The sequence below is a fragment of the Sciurus carolinensis genome, chromosome 19 (assembly GCF_902686445.1).
Source record: "Sciurus carolinensis chromosome 19, mSciCar1.2, whole genome shotgun sequence".
In the NCBI taxonomy this organism is placed as follows: domain Eukaryota; kingdom Metazoa; phylum Chordata; class Mammalia; order Rodentia; family Sciuridae; genus Sciurus; species Sciurus carolinensis.
The window spans coordinates 27,757,898-27,777,623 of NC_062231.1; the positions used below are offsets into that span (position 1 = coordinate 27,757,898).

Consider the following 19,726-nt stretch of genomic DNA (forward strand, 5'->3'; position numbering starts at 1 on the left):
GTGGGAACTCTCCGTCTTCTCCCTTGGCCGAACTCGCAGGCACAGAGGGAAAACAACGTAATCAGCTTCCCTGTCAACACCGACACCGCCGCGGCATAAGCAGCATCGATACGGAGCTGCTTCAGCTCCCTGTAGGTGGATGATGTATTAATTTATATTTCTAAGTAAAAGCACCACTTAAATCAAGATGGAACGGTGGTTCCTTGGAGACAATGCCCAACTCTCAGGAATGGGGCCTCTCCGCTGCAGTTTAGTAAGTGTGGTCGGCACCCCTGGGTGGTCCTGGGAGGCACAGGACAGGGCGTTGCTGTGCGGAGGTGAGCCTCCCTGGAACGCGTCCAGCCCTTGACTGTTCTGCAAGGGGCCTGAGTTGTGCACTTCTGTGGCCCCAGCTGTGTCTCTCTGGCGAAAGGCTCAGTCGGTTCATCTCTTTGTGTTCTGTCATTTCGGAAGACGTCCTGGGTGCGCCACTAAATTAATCAGGAACTGGAAAGGAAACAGGTGTTGCAGGCACGTCTGTTTAGAAGCTGACCATGAACTTGTGTCCCATCTTGCCTCTCCTCAGGAAGTGCATTCTTCTACCACCTCCCTGTCCTTTCTCTGGTTGTTTCCGAGCAGCTCTGGCCAAGCAGGCCCTCAGCTGGCCTGAGAAGCACGTGGGCCAGGGCCCGAGGTCCTGCGCCTGCTCCTCCAGCCGGCGTCCCTGGAAGTGGCGTCCTTTGAGACGCAGCTTCCGCCTCTGCCCTCAGCACACCTCATCTGGATCCCCAGCTCCGAATGGGCAGTGAAACCTTTGACTGCCCTCTGCGTGGAGGGCCACGGGGCTCAGAAGCAAGCGGGAGGCATGCCCGTAGTCCCAGGTGTGTTATTTGGTGGTTAGGGTTGGGGTGGGATCAGAGTAATCTCTTCTCCAGCGCACAATGGACTCATTTAGCAACTGACAGGTTTCTTTAATATGCGGTGTTTGAACAAGACTCTGTCTGTTGTGGGTGTTAGGATGTGGGCATCAAAAATATTTTTAAGTATGGTATTTAGTGTTTCCTTCACTCTTCCTTAAACACGAGCCTGCTGCCTCGCCCAGGTGTGCCTTTAATATCGGCCTCTCTTCCTGTTAACTGCCCAGGACCTGTGGTGCTCGGCGTGTGTGAGTCTTAGGGGGGAGAATCCCACTCTGCCTTTCTAAGCCTCAGTGCTGTTTTCTGTACAGTGGGGTTGCCATTTCTACTCAGGTTACGGCGGTTGCACGAGACCTACTCGCACACTCCCCGCAAAGCAGCCCCAGCCAAATTCTTGTTTTCCTGTCCCACCCTTTCCAAAATGACCTGGCATTGGAGCTGATGAGGGAAAAGCAACTATGGCACTAAGCATGTCTTGTAAGCCACTGCCTGCTGTGACATAGTATGTACGTTCCAGCCATGGAAGGTCCCTTCTCACTGAATCCCAGACCCAGGGCAGGCACAGGGGACCCAGTGAGGGCTGCCCAGCGGCCCGTGTTAACCCACGTGGCGGGGGCTGTGCAGATGGTGTGGGTTTCTCACTGATGGTAGTAGTCTCTGAGTCACTGTGTCATCTGTCTGTCTGGAGGGAGGGTGGCCTGGACTCCAGGTGGCTTTTGAGCTAGTGTGCTAAGCCATTTCCCTCCCGGTATTGTCACCTCCCTCCTTCCCCAAACCATCAGCCCTTGGAACACCACCTCCCCAAGGGGCCTTCCCTGAGCTCTGGGCTCCTGCCTTCCCCGCCCTGTGGGCCCCGTGGTGTTTGAAGCCACCAGCACCGTGCAATTTAATACTTGAGTAACCGCTTGCGTTGCGTCACTCTCTAATTATTTGGTAAGGCTCATCTCCACAGCTGGGTCATGAGCGTCTGTAATGTGTTTTTGTTTGCTTGTTTGTTTATTGTTTGTTTTGAGGCTCCTGGAGACTGATCAACACTGACCTGCAGGGGAGGAGCTCCTACTTGTTAAAGCATGTAGGAGTTTTATGGATGCCTCCTCGGGAGGATCTGGAGCTGTAAAAAAGCAGCTTGTGCATTCAAAGGGCACCCCATTTTGTTCACAGACATTAGAGCTCAGATTAATTTTAATACTGAAAAAAAAATCACTTGTGTATTTCGAAATGACCAGTTCCACTTCACTTTTTTGCTGTGCTTTGATTGGGGAGAATGTTGTATATTTTTATTTCCTCCTCTGAGCTCCTTGGTCCCCCACCCCCCACCCCAGAGTACCTTGTCTCTTTAAGGACCAGTATTCCTGATAGAGGGGACAGGATGATCTGGCAGATTTAAGGCCCTCCCACCCCCAAAAGGGTGGCCTTGGTTCTGTATTGAATATTCATGGAAGGGTGGGGTCACATTTTTATGACCTAAAAAAGATGCCACTCATAAATTTGTTGTGTGACAGAAAAACACTTTAAGGTGGAGGCGACCTGCATGTACCCATTTGACATCTGGCCATACAAGGAGGGTCAGCCGGCCCTTTTGCCTCCTTTGCAGCCAGATTAATGGGGGACTTTCTGCTCTCCACTCGGCCTGTGGAGGCTCAGGCATTTGCTTGATTAGAAATATCGTCACGTGCTTTCTGCCTTGTGGCAACCAGCAACTCACACCGAGGACACCTCGAATCAAAAAAGACTTTCCAGTCAAACTCTTGGAATTACTGGGTTAGGCCCTGCTGTCCTTTAAAAAATTTGTAATCGAGGGAAAATAGGTAATAAGTGATGTCACTCCCTCTCTATTTTGAGAAAAATAATAGAAATATTCATAAACATTTTTATAGGTGAGCATATATATAAATGCCCCTTGAATATGTGTGTGTATATATATATATATACACACACACACAAACACTATGTGGATACACATACAATATGTGAATGTGTGTGCACGTGTGTATGTAAACTGTATACACACGTGTCAATGCAGGCCTGAAAGTTTCCCTGAGTCTGACACTCAGTTGAGATGTGATTCTTGGAGCAGCTGAAATCAACTAGATTAACCCAGCACCTTTATCGCGTCCTTGAGCCAAAAAAGTTGAGCACATCAGAGCCTTGTAGAAAGGGGGAAAGAAAGCACCGTGCGCGGCTTTGGGTGGCACTGGAGAGCGCGGCTCTCCCCGGTGGCGATGTGGTCCGAGCGCCGTGAGAGCAGCTTTGTTGCGGCTCTTGTTGTATAAATAAGAAAGGAATGTGAAGAAGCATTTCTTCGCAAACGTGCGGCCCAGGCTCCCTGCCGCAGCTGCCGCTCTGGAGGGGAGGTGGCCCGGCGCGCGGCAGCTCGCTGGGTGGTGTTGGTTGCGGAGCGCGGCGGCCGGCTCTCCTCCGCACGCACACGCGCGCCGGCGAGCCGGCCTGGGAAGGCGCGGGCGGCGGGCGCGAGGGCTGGCGGCCCGTCCACGTGAAGCCAAAGTTCCGCAGCCCAGGCCGTTTTCGAGGAAAGCGCCGCTCGCCTGCGCCGCCCTCCAGCCCCGCTCCCGCTTCCTTCCGCGCGGTGCCGGGGCTGGGCCGGCGCTGCGCGGGGCGCGCGGCCCCCTCCGGAGCCCCCGGCGGGCAGCGCGCCGGCCCCTCGCAGGTTCGGACAACTCTTTGTCAGTTTCCAGGGGAGCCAGCGCGCCGGGAGCGCCGGGCCCGCCCTGGCCGGCCCGGGAGGCGCGCGCGGGGCCGCAGCCCGACGTCAGCCAGGGGCGGGTCACAGGGTTAACAGCAATTAAGTGGAGTTGCTCTCGAGACAAAAGCAGGCTCCGCAGCCGTGATTTCACCTGCCGCGCGGAGGGGGCCGGGGCCGGGCCGGAGCCCATTGTGTGGGGCGGCGGCGCGGGGTGTTTAGAGGCGGGTTGTGATTGGTGGAGCAGGGCGGGGCGGGGGGCGCGGCGCTGTCAGCCCGACCGAGCCGCGCGCCCCTGCGCGTGCAGACCGCCGCACCCGAGGCCCGCGCCCCACGCCCGGCCGCGGGCGCCCCGAGCCGGCTCCCGCCTGGCGGCTTCATGGAGAGTGTCAGGTTGGTGCCCGCGCTGCGTCCGAGCCCGCGCTGCCTCCTGCCCGGCCGCGCCGAGGGCTTCCTGGGGCCTCGCCGGGGAGGCTGGGGCGCCCGAGGGCTCTTAAGTTGAGTCTTTAAATCCTCCTCCTCCTCCTCTCCGCTCTTTCCCAACTTGGGCCGGAGTTGCGCGCTGCAAAGTGGAGGCCGAGGGAGCGGAGGGGTGGGAGGCAGCAGCCAAGGCCTGCGGGTCCTGGGGAGAGGTTCGCCCCTGCTAGCGCGCTCGCTCGCCCTTTTTTTTTTTTTTTTTTTAATGTTCATGGGTGGGGTATAGTTGAGAGTTGGAGGAAGTCCTGCCTGTGTGCTTCTCTTTCTGTGCCTCTTCCCCCCACCCCCTGCGGTTCATTTTCTGCCGGTCTGGCCTTCAGGCAGCCACTTTGGTAAAGCCCTTGCCATCACTGCATTCGGGGGACATATCTGGGGTGTGATTTATGTCACCTCCAGAGCGTGTGAAATAGACGAGGAGCCTTCAGTCTCAGTGTAACCCGGGTAGATGTTTCTTTGCTTCTGATAGTTTGTTTCTATATCTGTCTAGGCTATTTTGAGAGTGGCTGTGCAAATTCAAGGAGTTCACACACGGGGGAGGGGGAGGGGGAGGAGGAGAAGCCCCCCCCACGGACGCGGGCGGCGGGCGAGGGGTCGAACAGGTTGGGGGTCGCAAGCGTCTGCTGTGTTACTTTCCTGATTCAGCAGGGAGCGGGTTAGGGTTTGGGCGTGCAGCAGGCTGAGCCCTGGACACGGGGTACGCCAGGCTGAACCGGCTGGGAATGTAGCTAACTCAACTGTCAGAACTGCACGGAAAGCCGGTCCGTGGAAACGGGACTTTTTTTTTTCCTGCTCCTTCCCAAGTGTGGTGATGGGAAGAAGACCTTTAGGAAGTGGGGGTAAAGTTTTCCAGCAAAGTACAGATGACTCTCCCTCTTTGAGATTAACTCCTTCGGGGCCGACCAGTTGTAACTAAACAGCTAATAATTTTATATTCTTGTCCAAACAGACCAAATGTTCTAATCAAGCCAATTTAAAAATGCAAATCACCTCATTTCCATAGATTCCAACATTCTGAAAGTGACACATTTGGGGGGAAAATTAAGCCTGATAACAGGAAATATGAATCATACTATCAATGACTAATCTGCTTAAGGAAAAAAATGTAACATGTATTTTATCATTAGGAAGTGTTAAAGAAGCCATTTTTTTTTAAGTTAAAGCAAGTGACGTCTTTATTTCAGAATCGGCCCTGTGGTGCTTGATGTGTGTGTTTTGTGATAGGTTTTCCAAGGGCTCTGCATGTGTGTGTCCCCGGAGGTGTTCAGGCTGGCGAGTCAGTGTCCAGGGGACCTCCAACGAGCTTGCGTTGAGATTCCAGTTTAGGGTTTGCTGTGGGGCTCTTTTTGTTGTGCAAAAGAATACAAGGCTTTGCTCAGGGTTGAGTTTGCTCATCACTAATGAAACCAAAGGTAGACAGAAGCAGGATCCTAATTGATACCTTTGCCTAATTGAAAAAAAGGTCTGTACCTATTTTATGTGCTGCCTGACACATTTCAGTGAAAAGTGTGTAAAAATGAAACCAAAATACAGACTGCCTATCCAGAGACACTGGCTGGCTAACTCTGGGATGTGATGTAGCTGAACTGAGAAGGGATTGGGCTGACACTTGATAATCAAAGTTGATTTATTGTTCATTAGTACTACATTAGCCTTTCAGGCAAGACAGTTATTTGTGTAGTGGCCCTGTCAAGAATAAGGCTGCAAGCACCTGTCATTTCCAAGGCAAAAGATAAGCAACAAATATTAAAATGAGGCAAATAAAAACACATCTCACTAGGTGAAAGACCACACGGTCCTGGTTTTCTTTTTTTCCTTTTCTCCCCCCCCCCCCCAAAACAATTAGCTTGGGTCAATACCGGACCATTAAGGACTTTTTTTTTTTTTTTTTTTTTTTAAACCCTAAGAACTATGTACTGGGCTTTGTGTTCTCATCTTTGCCTTAAGAACTTTCTTTCCTGCTCAGATGTATAGCTTGTCTGGCAAAAAGTTGGTTAGTGAAGGAAATGAGAAACATAACATGTCAGTTATTTAATCCAAGTAATTGAAAGAAGGTGGGCATCCCGTTTGTGTGTGTGTGTGTGTGTGTGTGTGTGTGTGTTTTAAAATAAACAAACACATTTCATTAAATGAAAGTTTTAAGCCTGATAGTGCCATGACATGACAACCCAGCTCCGGTGACGCCGGATAATAATTCCAAGTGCATTTTCTGCAGCATGTTTCACTTGGGATTTTTCCCTCCCTCCTTGAAGGGGAATATCATCTCGTGACGTGTAATAGAAAGCAATCTGTGTCAGAAGAAAACAAAATTAGTGAACTTTTGTCTGCAGCCATACAGACACCGATTAACTCATATTTTTCCAGGGATGGAATGGAAACATTCTGTATGGGGATATATGGTGTTTTGTCTTCTCTGAGTTTTCATTTGACAGGGATTTTAGAGGCTGTGATCTTAATTAAATCTCAACTAGCTGAAATAACACATCTAAAGGCACGCGGTGTTGCGTAACCTCACTCTGTTGATAAACCATAAATCATCAGGAAGCTTGATAGGAATGGTTGGTTTGAAATTTTTTCTTTCTTTTCTTTTTTCTTTCTTTTCTTTTTTTTTCTTCTCTTTTCTTTCTTTTCTTTCTTTTTTTTTTTTTTTTTTTTTTTTTTGTTTGCAGTCAAATGTACCTTAAAAACCAAAGCCCTCATCCTTGCTGCCCTGGGTCTGAGCACCGACAGGGGCTGTCATGGGAAAGATAAACTCCCTAATGACACTGGCCAGTCACACAACTTTTTAACTGGCCTTCTCACAATTGCAAAACGCAGTGAAATTAAAATCCAGATTAATTAAAAGCAGTGAAATCCCTGATTTGTCTTGGATGATGTGCGGAAGTGTTCAAATCATCAGTGTTTCTCAAATGATCAGGAGAGAACGTTGTGGCCAGTTTCTCAGCACTAAAATGTGATTAAAATTTGAGTTGGCCAAAAAAAAAAAAAAAAAAAAAATGGTTGAAGAAATTGATTTTATGATGTGGTTAGCTGTGGATGAACATTTCACTTAAGAGAACCTGAAAACCCTGCTATTAGTAACTGGACCAGTTCAGGGACCAGCTGCAGTCTGGTTCAGGTAGTTGACTGTGATTTCTGATCGGGGGCTAACATGGTAACAGTTGACCAGGGAAGGTGAGAACAAGCGAATGGCTCCTGGCATGTCAAAAATAGGCATTTGATGACCAGGAGTGGCAATCAATCACAGAAGGGCCTTCTTAGCTATCTGGGTTTTATAAATTCTATGCTGGCAAACACAGGGTTGTTCAATTTTAGTGCCTTACACACGTTTTTTAACTGCTGCATTTTGGGGTCTCTGTGCCTTGGTAGACACTATCCATGTATAAAAATGAGCAGGCTCAGTGTGGCAGCTGCTGGCATGTGTTCTATAGGTGATGTTGGATAGAAGGCTAGTAGTTAGTCGCTGTTCACCTGTCCGTCTTCTTAGGTGGAGGAGTTTAGCCCTGTGCAGCCCCATGTGTGGAGATGTGGGGTACCCTTAACTCCCCAAAGCTAAATTTGTTGTATGGTGAAAGATGCATTGCCTCGGAGGCAACGTGGTGTTCTGGGTACTTGTTTGGTTATTTCAGGGTGTAACACCCTTTCCCTGCCACATAAATGTCATTCTGCTGTCGGCCTTTTTTTTTTTTTTTTTTTTTTTCCCCCCTTTCATGAAAAAATTTTAGAAAAGGAAAGAAAAACTCGGGTACCTCTGAGCTCAACCTCCCTCTGCAGCCTGAGGAGGGTGGAATTATCTGGAAAGAGCTATACTGGGCCTCTCCCTTCGGATGATAGGAATAACCTTCTCTGAGTCCCTCTTCCAGCCTGGCTGGCAGTTGTTTGAAGAGAAATGAATTTAGAATGAGAAAAATGAATTCTGAACGCATGCATTATGGCTCGTTTTCAAATCTGGTTAAAAGCTACTAATGAATGAAGATGCAGGCTAAATGTTAGGGTGAGCTTTTTAGAATACCTTGGTACCGCGTTTTAATTTTTAAGCTTTATCTTGCCCTTAAATCTGAAACATCATTGTTCAAATAACTGAGAACAGGTAAATCAACAACATCAAAGGTGGGCTTCTGTGATTTCTCAAGGGCTTGTTATTTTGTAGTTCCCGATTCTATTTGATGTCTTGACAAAACAAGATGACACGGGGGAGAATACATTAAATTCTGATTTTTTTTTTTTTTTCATGTAACCTGTTACTGTTGTGGCAGCTTAATTTCTCTCACTTTTTTCTGAAGGTGGCTTTTTTGTTGGCTTCTGCTAATTGTCCTGCACTTGGGGAGGTGGGTCTTGCAGGGTCTCTCCCCTGGCCTTCCTTTCACTGGGCATTATTGTTATTATTTATTTTTAACATATTTTGGCCTTTTCTAGGAAGGCAGCTTTTGATAGGGCTTTCTCTTCATTAGAAATAAATCAATGAATGGTGAAATTGTCCAAGAAGAAACTGATGTTTTCTCATTAGAAACCAGCTTAACTGTGGTGGACGGGATGGAGGAGCTGAGAGCAGGTTAGGTAGGGAAGCTGCTTGATTTGAGAAACTTCAGTGGTTAAAAAAAAAAAAAGAAAGAAAGAAAGAAAGAAAGAAAAAAAAATTGTTGTTGCACCCCAAGTAGGACCTCAGAAAACTTCAGAATGATCTAATTTGGGCCTACCTGCATGTTTAAATTCAGTTATTCTCCCTCCCCCTCAAAATATAGGGGGACCATATTTGCAGTTAAGCTCCCTGTGTTATTTCCTGTGCTGGTTGAAGCTTTGAAGAAGAAAACAGAGCTCAATTTTACTGTTGGTCTTGGGGGAAAAAAAAAAGATTTTTTTTTTTTTTTTTTTTTTTTGAGAAAAGATAAACATTTTATTTTTCCTCCATGTAACACTAACAGTTGATCTGAAACCCTGTCTACAAGCTCTTTTCTCCTCTTTAGTAGTGCCTGTTTCTCCAGCAGGATGGATACAGTTGCTTTTCCTTTATTGTGAATGATACTTGAATTCAGGAGAGCTTGCTGAAGACCTGTGGAGAGTCTTTTTTGATGTCCCTTCTTGGGGTAGTGCCTTCCTCCCACTTAAAAATGGTTTTTGTTGTTGTTTTTGCTGTAAGACATCATGGCATGTTGGATTCCCTTGTGGTCCCTCCCAACTACAGGAGAGGGAGGTTGGAAAGGGAGAGGAGGCATTTTTCTCGATTTTAATAATAATAGTAATAGTAATAATAATGGCTGGGTTGAAAAGATCAGTGCTTAGTGGGTGAGTATTTCCCTGTGTAACTTCCTCGTTTCCTGTATTTAACAATTGCTAAGGGAACAGCGATTTAATTTATGTAAACTTTACATTTTTATGCAAATGAAGCTGATATTTATTAGAGCTGAAACAATTCTGCCGGCACTTGGAGCCCCCTGTCTTCCTGGGAAATGGTACAGGACAGCAGTGGAGGGGCCCTGACCTCTGCTGTAAACAAACAAACACATGCCACTTTTAAAATTTCAAGACAAAAGAGAAAGGACTCTCGGAGAGCTTTGCTGGAGATTGCCCATTAGGGTGGATAACCTGAAATAACTCCTGATTGGCAGGCAAGTCTTGGCCTTACAATTCTTCCTGAAAGAAAGATAGCCTTTCTTGATAGAATGTAATAAACAAAATGATAAAAAATGAAATGCTAATTGCATTTAAAGAGGTCTCTTTTTTTCTAAAATTTTAATAGGTGGTTGCATTGTTACTGAGAGAACAGTTATGCTAATGACTGACTACTTAGATGATTTTGCATTAATATAATAACCATTACTTGCCTTAATGCTTTGTATAGTATTGTGGCAAAATAGCTAAGTCTAAAAGAGTTATACAAAAAGCAGAATTCCATAATGAAACAGAATTATACTTTCCACATGAATAGCGTGCTTTTTCTTTTCTTTTTTTTTAACTGAAATATTATGTCAGAAATGTATTTTCTTTCCTTTATGATACAGCTGCCTTCCATGTTCCCTGCTTAGAATTTTTATTTTTAATTTTTTAATACCATGGAGGCTAGCTAGAACCTTCCTAACTTTGGTTTGCTGATACATCTGTTGTATCCACTGGTTTGTTGATTCTGAAAACTTGTGGTTTCTCAGGAGGGCAGTGATGGTGTTAGCTTCCTCCTGCACAGGCTAGCAGCTATACACTCATGTAATATTGGCATAGTTCTTTCTTCTTTTCTTCTTCTTCTTTTTTTTTTTTAATAGAGCCGTTTTCTTTGTTTGCTTTTGTTTGACATTCTGGAGCCTTCTGATTTAATTTGTTTTGCTCTTCTTATGTGATTAACTAGGTAAAACTGCCTAACCAGATCACTTATCACCAAACACAGCCTGGAGTCTAGAAGGGAAGTGAGGTTCCTGGGACACACACACAGCGGTGAATGAACAGAGGTTAACAACAGTTCCTAAATAATTTTTTTTTTTTGAAATAATTTAATGAAAATGATTTTACCGAATGGTTCATGTGGAAGTAAAGCAGCATGTTTAAATTTTCGGTCTTCCTGGTTGCCTGTCTGTCCACAGCAGTTCTGAGAAGATGCTGATGAGCACAGTCTGTGTGCTTCTCTGGGCAGTTTTCACTGGTACTCGTGTGAGTGTGAACTACAGGGAGAGAAAAAACATGATAACATGTTATTTTCAGTATTGATATTGCCTCCTCTGCCTCCCACCCAATTCCTTCAATTGTCTCCTAGATTAGAAAGAAGCATTGTTTTCTGGGAGTGTTTTTGTTTATTTGTTTGCTTTTCAGATTTCCCCCCTCCCATCACCTGCCTTTCCCTGGTGGAGATAAAAGAAAACAATAAGGCCTATTATTCCAATAGTCCTCCAGCCTTCAGATGGTGCAGAGTCATTTTGGAGAAAAAGAGAACAGTGTCAGGCAGAACCAGAACTGCTGGGCAGCGTAGGGGCTTTTGACAGCAGTTGGTGGCCGAGGACAGTCTCCTGTGGCTGGTCTTGTGTAGCGGCAGGCCCACCGCAGCAGAGTTCAGTGGCCCAGGCACAGAGGAGTCCCTGCCATTGGGCAGGTCTGCCTGCACCTGGGATCCGCCACACCCGCTGCTATCAGTCAACAGCGGATCATGCGGTGTGTTTTTCAATTCATGATTCCTCTTGAAACTCACTAAAGAGTGTTAACTCTGTGTGTGTGTGTGTGTGTGTGTGTGTGTGTGTGTGTTTAAATTCAGTTTTGTATGCTAGCATTCTTTAAATGTCTGCCAGGAGTTTAATTTGAATTTCTGATCCCTAAGGCAGCTAGACAGAATCATGCTAGTTCTTCATAAATTGCCTTCTATGATTCATTGTTAACTCATAAAACACACTCTCATTTCTATATACTCAAACGGTTAAGGTAGTTACAGTATCGGGATGTATATGTTTTTTTGTCTTAGATTTAAATTGTCTTGTGAGACAGAAAGAAAAAAAAAATGAGCTTACACCACCAGATAGGCATGAGCCCTGTAGCTCCACGAAACATCAGAAATGAATGTTTTTATCTCGGGGAGAGTAAGGTGGCCAGCGTGGGATTGGAAAGGAGGAAAGTTTCATTTTCACTGAATGCTCTCAACGAGGGGCCCATAAATACCAGGCTGCTGTAGTTAAAAACTCGCGTGACTGTTTTAAAATACTATTGATTTAAAACCACTGGCTAGGTTTTATGAATCAGAGTGTCGCTGGCCGAGCTCTGGCCATATTCTCGGAGCGGAGGCGCTCTGCCTCCCGTGTGCCTTCAGCTGCTTTCCGCACGTTCAGCCCGGGATTAAATGATAGCAGTTACAGTGATCAATAGGTTAAGACTGCTGCGATCACTCTTGCCGCTAATGACCTCAGTAGTAATGGGCAATAAAGAGTGGACTGTAATAGCCCGGCGCTGGTACTGCGTGCCCTTTGATTCCCAGTATTAGTGGGGACTAGCTGCCTGGGAAAGTCGGACTCTGGGAATCAGGAGAGTGGATCCGTGGCTGTGATTCTTAACTATGGAAAGCCTTAAACTGTGCTCTGATTTTTTTTCTCCCCCTGCCCCACCATGGTTTCCGGTCCTTTTGAATGTTTGTTAAGGCTTCCCATAACCTCCTTTCCTGACAGGTTGGAGCAGAAACTTTGGGGAAATCTCAGTTTTATGGCATTTATAAATTGAGCTTGAGCCCTCTTTGGAGGCTCGGTGCTAACTGGTGTGAAAATGTGGTTTCAGACAGTAGAAGCAGAGTTCAGGCTATCAGGACATAATGGCCCGCTCCTGGTCACTCAGGGACACATTGGCCGGTGCCCTGTCCCTCCCTGGGCCCGGCCCGCAGCTCTGAGCATTTTACGACTCATCAGCCTCTCCATCCAAGTGTCCAGAGGAGGACAGCAAGGGAGAGGCAAGTTCGTCCCTCTGCTCAGCAGCACAACTGTAGAAAATGAATAACCAACTGTGGAAAAGGAGCCTGATACGTGGGCCTGGGTGAGGGTTGAGAAGTCATCTGTGTCTCAGTTCTGTCCTCAGCCCCCTTTACTTCCAGTCAAGAGATAGTGGCACTCCTCATTTAAGAAGATACACCTCATTTCACCAGAGTTAAGAAGAAGAAAACTTGTAGAGTATGTATGCACACACGCAGAACGCATACGCGCGTGTCTCCACATATGTGCGTATGTGTAGCGTCTAAAATCCGCTTCACCCTGGTACCATTTGCACACAGCCCTCCTGCTGAGGGTGGAGGTGGGAGACTTCTGTCAGTTCCATGCGTCTGTGTGGCCACCATCCTTGTCAGAAGTCCACTCTCCCCTTGCCAACAGGATGTCCCTCGATGTTTGAGTCACCGCGGCCGGGGATTGTTTGTGTGCTGACTTGTGTGGAAGCTCTGTGAGGTTCACCTTCACCATCGGCACAGACTCTGCACCACCCATTCCTGTGCGTTTTCCTGTTCATCACCATTAGAAATTTGGCTCAAGAATATTTATATTGTACATCATCCAAGAAACGCAGAGGAAAAAAGAAACCTTAAACATGGTTCTTTTGTTTGCCTAATTGAACCTCCCAGCCTAGTCAGTGATGCAACTCTCAAGGAAAAGTAAACCCGTGGTGTGACGTGTGGCCTCCGCCACTCTAGACAGGGACTGGCACCTCGTGTGCATTTAAGAACCCAGAAAGTTTCTTCCGGCAAAGACAAAGTCAGCTAATGGGAATTAACTTGTAGGTGGTTGGATGTTTTCATAACGTCATCTTGATGTTTGCCCTAGACTGAATGCAAGTTCGCTGTTCCAATCATTGGTGGTATTTCATTGCTGTGAATTATCTTTTTAAAAGGATAATTTATCCATTCATATACATCTGTCCCTTTTTGCATATAAAAATATTCAGACATACCCATCTGTTTTAAATTACAGTGTATCTACATCTACACTTAAAAGGCCACTGCAAATAGGAAGAATGCATGGATGACCTTCCAGAGTTGGGTTAATGAAATTTCCCCAGTGTTCAAGCTAGTGTTTTCTAAACAGGCGGAACTTGCGCATCAACAGTCCCCCTCCGCCAAACAGGCCCCCGACAACAGTGGAGAGCACTCACTGTACATGAATCTGACCTTCAGGAACCATTTTAGTTCATCAAAATTAGTGATGCTGAGAAATCGGGACATCAGAGCATATGACTGTGAAATTAGGAATGAGACGTTCGCTATGCAAATGACAGGACAGATCATGTGAGAGTCGAGATAAACTGCACATTAAGACATTATGTTACATAAAATTAATACTGCACTTCTCTCTTTTGCTTACTGTTCCCCTGAAAGATTTTTAATTCTTTTAATCTTCTGATCAGCTATTGTCTGCTGAATTTTTTTTCAAGTGGCACACAGGCAAGTGCAAAACATGTTATTACCTTTTATTGTAATACATGAGATGACAGCAGATCCTTTTTAACAAAGTATATCCTTTACTGCCTCCTGCTTCTTGCTGTCACATGTTTGATTAGAAACCAAAGAGAAGTAAGATGCTTAAATATTACTCTTCCAAGACATACGGGTTTTGTCTTTTCTTTTCGTTGTTTTCTTTTCTTATCTTTTCATTGGGGTGTGTGTGGGGGGGGTGATTTTTCATGAAATAGTCTTGCATTACGGGGACTGACAAAATGGTTCTCATGTAGTCTGCAATTAAACACAAGTGCAGTGATTATTTTGATAGCTAAATTACATTCTAGAAAGCTCGCGGAATTCATAGCTTTGTCATTAGGTATCCGCTTGAATACAATTTGTGTAACCTTGGCCAAGACAGGCTGTCATTTTAATGTCAGTGTTTTATCTGAACAAGACATCATCCTTTCAGATCCAGTGTACAGGTTCCTTGCAGAGATGCCCGTGCAGAAACGTGTTAACAGTTGCAAATATGAAATGCTATCAAGTTCATCACTGTAGCTGTTTGTCACTGAAAGGTCATGGAAAGCGGCTTTTAATGGTATCGCACATAATATGAAAGAATTGAGACATCTGTGTGCGGGGTGAACGAGGAAGGGCCCCGTGTCATGAAAAGGGTCTGTGCTCAAGTTCAGAGGGCGCGTCCGAGGTCCCCTTCTCCACCGGACTCGGCACCCATTGATGGTCCTGAACATTGCTCTGCACAAAGAGTGTGTCCCAGTAACTCCAGCTGTGAAGCTGTGGGGTCCCACTTCCCTTGTCCCCTAAAACGGAATTCAAGTTCGGATTAACTTCCTGCAGCTCCTTTGACTGAAAGACTCGTTTTTAATTAGAAGTTGAGATCTTTCCATCCCAAATCCGCATAGTGTTTGTTAAGTTTTCCCTCCTTGTCTGTTTTGCAAGGCTTTTGGGAACCCCATCAGGGCTGAAAGGTTCTATTTTCTTTATTTAAAATAAATTCCGGGCTGGGGGCGTAGCTCCGTGTCAGAGAGCTGGCCTAGCATGCCCGAGGCACGGTTTCTAGACCTGTGCCGCAGAAGGTACCATCCACAGACTCCATAGCGACGGCCTGGCGCTGGCGCGTGTCCCTCTGCAGAAGTCCGCGTTGCATGGGAAGGTGGTCAGCTCTCCGGGCAGGCGGGGGGCGCCTGCCTCCGGTACCGGGTCGCAGCATGCTTATGGTTCCTGGCTACCCTGGCTTCTATTCATCCTCGGTTACGTTCTAGTCCCCATGTCGTGGCTATGATGACACCTCAGGTTATCACTCCGCAGCAGATGCAGCAGATCCTCCAGCACAGGTGCTGAGTCCTCAGCAACTCCAAGTCCTCCCTCCAGCAGCAGCAGGCCCTCATGCTTCAGCAGGTAACCGCCCCCCACCGACCTGGCCCTGAGCCTGCTCAGAATGGCCCTGAGCGACAGTGACCGCCCTTCCCGTTGGAGAGGGCCGGTAGCTGTTGCAGTCTGCAGACCAGACCCTGAGTGGCGGATTGCATCCGCGTCCCCAAGAGACAGCCCTGCCCCCGTGGCCAGGGTGGGGCCCAGAGAGTACCTCGTGGACCAAGATTAGGGCTATATGAAACTTGGTAGAAGGGATCTTGGGGGCTTAGGTGGCTTTCCACTCTTTTATTTGGTAAGCCCTGAGGCTTCCACGTGGCGTGCATCGCAGCGAAGCCAGAAGCGCGTTGGGAGCAGGTTTAAATATGACAGCTCCCGAAGTCCCCATTTCCATTCGGAAGCTGAGGGAACTTTATCCCCCCCCTTAACGTAACGAAGCCTTTTGGTGTTGGTCGATTTCAAGGCACAGTTTTAATTTCGCTTCTTCCGTCTATGCTGATGCTGAAATGAACTTCTGGCTTCATGGGGACCTAATGCTCCGCTCAGGGACACCTGAGCTGAGAGATGAGAATGGGTACCACAGCGGTGGACTCTCTGGGTGGGCCCGGGGTGGCAGGGACCCTGGACGGGAAGCTCCCGGTGCCGACCTGTGCTCCACTCAGCCCACCCCCCACCGCCCAGAGAGCGCGGCGCTGGAGATTCACCAGACTCTCTCCGCAAGGGCACTGTGGCTTTGTACGCTCAAAGGTCATCCCTTGCCTTATTTTAATTAGTGTGGTGTAGAAAATGGTATGTTTTTCATCAGTCCATTTTTGAGATTACTTCTCAACAATATGCCAAGAATAGTCAGTGTGTGCGAATTATTGTCGAGTTTCAAACTAAAGGTCAGGCCATTACAGATAAAAGGATGCGCTTTTTCAAATCACAGCTTGTGGATAGCACCAAAAGGGACAGGGGGACCAACCCTGCCCTCTGTCACTTACCGTCCTCATCTTTCCTTTGTAGCAGCAGCTTCAAGAGTTTATAAAAAACAACAGACAGTTGCAGCTTCAACTTTCAACAACAGCATGCTGGAAAGCAGCCTAAAGAGGTACCGACATACATATTTACTTTCAAACCGCAGCATCCCCGAGGACTGTCTCGTGGCTGTTAAACTGTCACTCCATCTTTTAAGTGATTGCGCAACCGAGCTGACTCTCGGGCTCGGCGTTCAGACCCAGAGTTGTCCTGCTGTAGATTCTCCTTGGTTCCGTCCGCTTCCTGCCGCTTGTCTGGCCGGTGCTGCTCCCGAGCTTACCTGTGTGAGGGCGGGAGGGGGCCTTGGGCAGAGCGTTCCGGCTCCGCTGGAGACCCACGCAGCCAGGGGCCGGGTGCAACCAGGGAGGTGAGCTCCCTGGGCACCATCTTTCTGGAAGGCTTCACTGTTCATCAGCCCAAGAGAGTTTAGCCCTGAGGGTGGCTTCTTCCTTCAGAAGAGGAAGCTTTTATGAAGTTGGACAGACAAACAAGTTAGAAGAAAAGTGTCCCCGTCTTCTTTGAGCTTCTTCCTGCAAGTTCTCCATGCTGTCATGACGGAGGGCCCAGTGAAGTTAGTGGGATACTCTGGCTGGGGGTCCCGTGTCTTCCTGAGCATGGAGGAGGGCCACGCAGTAGCTTCTGTGTGCCCTGCTCTGTGGAGCCACGAGTCTCTGCTGGTGGCGCCCAGCCCAGTGGGTGCCAGCAGTCGTGCAGGCATGGCCTGGCCCCCTGGGACCCCCACCTGGTGAGGACACCCATCCCATTTCTAAGTCACCCACTCAGCCCGCCTCCTCACACAGCTCCGGTGGACCCACCCTCCGCCCCGCCCTGATCTCCTGGGTCACCTGGCTGTGACTCCACGGCAGCCCGCCTCCTCTCAGCAGCCGCCATCCCCTCTCTCCCGAGGGCCTTACCAGGTGCCTGCCCTGGTCCCCGTCCCTCCCACGAGCACCGATACTGGCGGCTGGGCTCTGGTCCTGCAGGCAGGAGTGACCTGCTCCCCTTGCCCCGGCCGGGTCCCCTCCGCCCGCCAGCCTTCTGGCCCTGCCGTCCTGCTGGCAGCCTCCTGACGCCCCGCAGAGCAGGGGCAGTTTTGGGGTGAAGTGGGGGAGGGGCCGCAGTGGAAAACACTGACCACCACCATCCGGTACAGTGGCGCTACCGGGTGCTGCTGTAATAAAACAGGGAACAGATTAGAAAGTGTCTAAAATGTAAATCTAAAGGACTAACGTATTAAAAATGGAAATGGCGCAGGGAGGGAAGGCATGTAATTGTGAGATATCACTGCACAAGGCTCTCAGCTTTGTTTTGCTGGCTGTTTTTCTAATTCAGCAGGGCTTACTCATCAGTGGCAGTTCAATGCGCTTTAATGACTCTGGGATTGCAGGCCTCACTCTGGACAAAGAAATGATTATTGGTGCGGATCAAAAGAAGTTCAAAGACAAGAAGGGAATTTCATTTTTTTCCTTAGAGATCCACATTCAAGAGCATATAAATTAGCCAAATGTTAAAAACCACAGTCCTGAAAGCTGACTTCAAAGTCACAACTCTCTAATTAATGAACTGCGAGCTTCAGTTTGGACAAGTTGTGGTTTGATGCGCCATAAATCACATGACAGCCCTGTTCACAGTCTCAGACAGTGCTTGTCATAGAGTCACATCAGATGTAAACACCGCAGAAAAAGAAGGGATGTGAGGGGGGGCAATTGATCAACAGAATTGGTAAAAACCCACTTTTGAAGCCATTATGCATGATCACAGGAATGGTTACAGCCTCGAGAGGGTTCCCTTCTGCTGTTGCTTTTTTGAATCAGATTTCTAACAGCCTTCAAAAGGGAGAATAAGAATTAGGGAGACTCTCCCCTGTGGCTTGCAGGCATAACCCCCTGTTGTTATTTTGTGCTTCTTTCTTTTCAAAGGCATCAAAATTTAGTTTTTAAAGATCTTTAACTCTATATTTGAAGACAAACAAAAAGGGGGCTGCCACGCTCGTTCTTATCAGTTACCGGGGGGCTGCTTCGCCCTTCTGTGCCACTTCTGATTACCTCTTATTTGGTCTGTTAGACTAGTTTGGAATCCTCGCCTCATGCTGGAGAACATGAAAGTTCAATGACTCCCAGGCCGCCGGAGGAACGCGAAAGGGAAAGTTCTGGGGCAGAGACAGGATGAAAGTTCACTCTCCGAAATGGCTCCTGTCAGGAGGGGGCGCAGAGAGGGGAGGTGGCCGGGAGAAGAGGCTCTGTGTCCCCCCAGGAGAGACCGAGTCACCGTGGTGGCCTTGCCCCTCATCCGGAGCGCCAGGGCTGCTCCGGTCCTTGCTTTGTCATCCCTTCTCCAGGCAGAGGTGACCCGGAGAGTCGTGGCCTTCAGTCTCCCTCGGGGGCGGAGACCGGTGCAGTGGATGGGTCTCCCTGCATGGCGCTGGCTAGGTTCTTGTGCTGTGGGACAGTGGCTAGGAGATCCTTTTTGCCTGGGGTGTCAGGGCTGGTCTCTGAAAACTAACCTGCGGGTGATGGTCCTTTGGTAGTGAGGCCATGGAGTCACGTGGTAGCCATGTCATGATGGTGGTGTTTTTAACAGGGTCTGAGCTTGGGTGTTGACAGGTAAAAGGAGTGTGTCATGAGCCATTCATTAGTGGCTGGGAATGTGGTACCATTAGTTTTATTTCCCCCCTGCTGATTACCTCTGCAGGAGGCTCTGGACCCCAGGCCAGGGTGTGCCCCCTGGACCTCTTTTTGCCTCAGGTGGTCCTGGGATGTTTCCCTGGTCAGGTCTGCTCCACATGGGGTTCTCCCTCAGAAGATAGATGCTCATGGGTGGGGAGGCTGAGGGAGCCCTGCACAGCCCCAGAAGGGACTGGTGTGGAACATGGATAGTCCAGTTCACATGAAATCAAGCCACAAAGAAAGATGGCGTCCTGTGCTGGCTGGCGAGGTAGGCCGAGCTGATTGTTTTCCAAGGGCCCGTTTGTCCCAGGCGTTTACGACCGTTTATGTTAGGCCTAGGGAGTAGCCGAAGAAGGGAAACCAGACCTTTGACTGGCGCTCAGGGAGGGGATCCGAAAGGCAGCGTTTATCAGGGCCCTTCTGCATTTGAACGCTGCCCACTGACCTGCCGGGGGACTGCGCGGAGACCTTTTTTGTGCGCATTCAATGTGAGAAGTAAACAAATGGACTCGTATCCTGTGTTTGGTAACTGGGTGGGGAGCGCAGTCTGGCAACCGGCGTTGCTTTTAAATTCTTCCTTTGGACAATGGGCCTTGTATACTTTTATATCCTGGCTTTTCAAACGTCCACAGCTTTGGTGAGCTTTTCCTAGGGATGGCCAGAGACAACAGAAAAGGCATCAGTCACTTTATATAAATACACA

The 19,726-nt window shown here is 48.2% G+C and overlaps 1 protein-coding gene across 7 annotated transcripts in view; it reads left to right on the forward strand.

Moving 5' to 3' along the window:
* Foxp1 (forkhead box P1) overlaps positions 1-19,726 on the forward strand; it is a 513,865-nt gene that overhangs the window by 419,968 nt on the left and 74,171 nt on the right. Inside the window, exon 1 of one of the 7 annotated variants that reach the window (XM_047534815.1) lies at positions 16,384-16,430. The exons of 5 other annotated variants lie outside the window; for them this stretch is intronic. The gene's annotated coding sequence lies outside the window, so the exon portion shown is untranslated. Of the gene's footprint in view, positions 1-16,383; positions 16,431-19,726 lie in introns of those variants that run through there. One more of the 7 variants, XM_047534816.1, reaches the window with a different exon arrangement.